The sequence below is a fragment of the Piliocolobus tephrosceles genome, chromosome 14, assembly GCF_002776525.5.
Source record: "Piliocolobus tephrosceles isolate RC106 chromosome 14, ASM277652v3, whole genome shotgun sequence".
NCBI classification, from domain to species: domain Eukaryota; kingdom Metazoa; phylum Chordata; class Mammalia; order Primates; family Cercopithecidae; genus Piliocolobus; species Piliocolobus tephrosceles.
Window position 1 is genome coordinate 42,144,018 of NC_045447.1, and position 4,619 is coordinate 42,148,636.

Below are 4,619 nucleotides of genomic sequence, written 5' to 3' on the forward strand. Positions count from 1 at the left end.
CTACAACCAGTTGTCGACAATGACCTTCCACGCATGCATGGAGGAGGAACAGGGGGCAGGTGGCATCTGGTCTCTCTCCCCTCCCCACCTCACTGCTCATGCCAGTTAGCTGTGACAACCACTGGACCCAAGGACAATGACATGCTCCTGGAGGTGTGGCTTGGGGAGCACTGCGGAGCCACCTAGGACTTCCTACTCTCACTCTCTTCATCCAGGCTATTGCAGCTCTGGCCGGGAGTGACATAAGGGAAATGGGGTCTCCCAGCTCGAGATGGAGGCATGGCAGGGAGGACCTGGATGTTGGGAGAAGGGAAAGGAGGCTGGGAGAAGATCACGGCCAGAGAGAGAGAATCGGAGGAGAGGGCAGTGTAGCGGAGACTACTTGCAGCCAACCTGATGATTCCCCTGCTTCCTGGTTTTCCAGGAGTTGACAATGTGCCCAGGCTCCACTGCAGCCAGCAGCAGCCACAAGATACAGTTAAGGCCAAGGTGATGTAAGCAGAAGCCATTTGAGGGGAGTTTCCAGAGAGCCTTTTTAGTACTGTCTGTCCTTGGACTCTGCTCTGGGCCACCTGCTTCAGAGGGCCTCACTCGAATGTCTCTCTCTCTCTCACACACACACAACACACACACACACACACACAGAGCTATAGTTCGAATGTGTCCCCCAAAACTCATGTACTGGAAACTTAATCCCCAACGCAGTGGTGTTGAGAGATGGGGCCTTTAAGAGGTGATTAGGTCGTGAGGACACTGCCTTTCAGAATGGGCTAATGTCACAGTCTTGAGTTATCAGGAGTGGGTTCCTGATAAGGAAAGGGGTGAGGCACCCCATCCCCTTTCTCGCACACTCTCGCGTCATCTTTCCACGTTAGGATGCACCAAAAACGCCCTCACCGGGGACAGCCCCTCCATCTCAGACTCACTAAGCCTCCAGAACTGTAAGAAACAAATTCTTTTTCTTGATCAATTACCCAGTCTCAGGTATTCTGTTATAGAAACACAAAACAGACTAAGATGGCCACACACACACAAATATTTCCTAACAAACACAAAGGTGGTCTCTATCATCTGGGATCAGGTCCTCAACACAGACACAGTGCAATCCATAGCCCAAATATTCATTCTTACCAACACCATGCAAGCCCAGGGATACACACATTCACAACTCTTGCCCCGCCCTTAAAACACTCGGAGCCTGGAAATTTTGCATCTCTGTGCCTGAGGACATTGGAGGTGGTTGCTGCTCAGAGAGCAGGAAGGATTGAACAGCAGAAGAGCTTAGATAATGGAAAAACACAAGTTGCTTGTTAATTCCTTCCCAGCAGATATCATGGGTTTAACATTCCTACACAACAAAGTAGCATTTTCCAGTTGTCCCAAACATCTATTTTCTTGCTTCTTCTCAAGTTCTAGCCCACTATTCTGAAGGTCCTTACCAATTACAGGGCATTCATAGCAATTGTATCTGGCAGCTGAAGAACATGTTGCCATATTCAACAACTCATACTGCTCTGAAATCCGCAATATGTAGGTCTAAGTAGAATTGCATGAAGAATGGTACGAAGTCTTTACACTGGCAATCACATAGATGTTGAATGGTAGAAGGTCAAGTTTTATTTTCACAGAAATGTTTAATAAGATTTATTTAAATGTGTTAAATAAAATTTAGCTTTATTTAAGTAATGTTAATATGCATTAATTAGAATTAGTATTTTACCTTTTTAAAAATATTTTTTATGTGAGATGGGTAACGTGCTGACCTCATACCAAGGTTCATGAGGGTGATATCTCACACATGCAAGTGAACATGCAATCATCATGCTTATGAACTACAAAAGAGTCTTACCTTTTAATTTGTTAAATTATGACTTCTTTAGGAAAAGACTTCTCTAGAAGATATATACAAAAAATAATTTTAATTATTGAACTTCTTTAGGAAAAAACTTCTCTAGAAGATGTATACAAAAAATAATTTTAGAGGCCGGGCACGGTGGCTCAAGCCTGTAATCCCAGCACTTTGGGAAGCCGAGACGGGCGGATCATGAGGTCAGGACCATCCTGGCTAACACGGTGAAACCCCGTCTCTACTAAAAAAAATACAAAAAAACTAGCCAGGCGACGTGGCGGGCGCCTGTAGTCCCAGCTACTCGGGAGGCTGAGGCAGGAGAATGGCGTAAATCCAGGAGGCGGAGCTTGCAGTGAGCTGAGATCTGGCCACCGCACTCCAGCCTGGGCGGCAGAGCGAGACTCTGTCTCAAAAAAAAATAATAATAATTGATTTGTTTTTCTAAGACCAGCCCAGCGGGCACAAAAGAACCAGCGGGTAGGCAAGTGTAGGAGCAAAACTGCAAATTTATTTTTGGTCACCTTTTATTTTTGGTAACCTAAGGTGTGCGGGAGAAGTCTGTCGGCTCCGGCAAAGGAGGCCGGCAGAGTCCCCCGGTGGGGCTCTCGGATGGACTTCCCACAGTCCGGACATCCCGACAGGAGTAGGATTGTAAGAAGGCCGCCTGGCTCACTGGCCAAGAGTGGCTTTTCTAGGAGTGGGAGGGCAATAGGCGGGGCACGGGCGTGTAGGGGGGCGTTCCGCAGGTGCGACCAGGTAAATCTTGGTCTCTTCGGATTGACGTCACCTGGCGCATGCCCAGTTGGTCTGCACCTTCCCGGGTCGCCGGCTGCATTTTCCCGCGCGGGAAGAGTTGGGGGTGGGGATGAAGAACCCGGAAGTGTACCATCTTGCCTCTGCTCCTCCAAACAATAATAATTTTAGTTATTGAATTTCTATGTTCACTTTTTTTTTTTTTTTTGAGATGGAGTCTCACTCTGTCGCCCAGGCTAAAGTGCAGTGGCACAATCTCAGCTCACTGCAGCCTCCACCTCCCAGGTTCAAGCAATTCTCCTACCTCAGCCTCCCGAGTAGCAGGGATTACAAGTGTGTGCCACCACACCTGGCTAATTTTTGTATTTTTGATAGAGATGGAGATTCACCATGTTGGTCAGGCTGGTCTTGAACTCCTGACCTCAAGCGATCCACCTGCCTCAGCCTCCCAACATGCTGAGATTACAGGTGTGAGCCGCCACATGTGGCCATCCATGTTCACTTTAACTGACACTTCTTAATGAAAATAGATTCAAATTTTGTATATTTTGACTACAATTACACTAAAAAAAAACTTTAGATCAGGGGTTGGCAACTTTTTCTTAAAGACGCAGACAGTAAATATTTTAGGTTTGTTGACCATACAGTCCCAGTCACAGCTACTCAGCTCTGCCCCTGTAACATGAAGACAGTCACGGACAATATGTAAAAGATGGAGCATGATTGTGTTCCTTTAAAATGTTTTAAACAAAAAACAGTTGACTGGACTGCAGGTTATGGTTGACCAATCCTTGCTTTAGACAAACAGTCCCCAACCTTTTTGGTACCCGGGACAGGTTTCCTGAAAGACAATTTTTCCATAGACCATGGTTGTGGGGGAATCGTTTCAGGATGAAACTGATGAGGTTCCACCTCATCAGGCATTAGATTCTCATGCAACCTAGATCCCTCGCATGCCCTGTTCAGGATAAGGTTCCCTTGCCTATGAGACTCTAATGCCTCAGCTGATCTGACGGGAGGTGGGGCTCATGCAGTAATGCTTGCTCACCTGCCGCTCACCTCCTGCTATGTGCCCCAGTTCCTAGCAGAGAGCTGGTCTGCACCTTGGGGGTTGGGGATCCCTGCTTTAGAGTATTACTGTCAACAGAAGACAAATTTGTAAAAATGTTGATATTAACATAATTATTGAATTTTGCTCAGATGATAGAAAAATAATGTATGGAATAAATACATCATGACTTTTGAATTATGTATACCTTGGTTTTATTATAATACCTTGGTCTCATTCAGACTTTGCCAGCTTATCAACAGAATCCCAGATATATTCAGTCATAATTAAATTCAATTGTCTTTGGTGCTTCGTGACTTCCAATCACAGAAAAATTATAGCTCAATTCCACATTGAATTTGGGCACAAGAGAAAAAAGTATAGCTTGACATGTTTTTGCCTTTGTCATTTCGAGGGTAGGAAGATAAACATATATTACTTAGTAGCCTGTTGGCTTGAATTATAACTTTTAAATACACAAACATATAGTAGCTAGACCTCCCTTTGTACTCTTTTTTTTTTTTTTTTTTTGAGAGACGGAGTCTCTTTCTGTAGCCCAGGCTGGAGTGCAGTGGTGTGATCTCAGCTTACTACAACCTCCGCCTCCTGGGTTCAAGCGATTCTCCTGCCTCAGCCTCCCGAGTAGCTGGGACTACAGGCATGTGCCACCATGCCCAGCTAATTTTTATATTTTTAGTAGAGACAGGGTTTCACTACATTCCAGGTTGGTCTCAATCTCCTGACCTCGTGTTCTGCCCGCCTCAGCCTCCCGGAGTGCTGGGATTAGAGGCGTGAGCCACCACACCCAGCCTTGTACTCTTATTGTGGGCCCTGCAAAAGGCAGGAGCAGCCTGAGCCCTTTAAGAGGGGACAGACTTGGCTGACTTCCCCTTTTGTCTTCTTCCTGCTGCCTCCTTCCCCTTCCCTGCGACAGGGATGTAACTGTCGGATTTTGGCTGCCATTTTATG

At 46.1% G+C, this 4,619-nt stretch overlaps 1 non-coding gene across 1 annotated transcript; it reads right to left on the reverse strand.

The window, feature by feature from the left end:
* Positions 1-1,740: 1,740 nt before the first annotated feature.
* LOC111536864 lies at positions 1,741-1,844 on the reverse strand. The gene has a single exon (XR_002729843.1). It is a non-coding gene; the product is annotated as a small nucleolar RNA U13 (small nucleolar RNA).
* Positions 1,845-4,619: the final 2,775 nt, after the last annotated feature.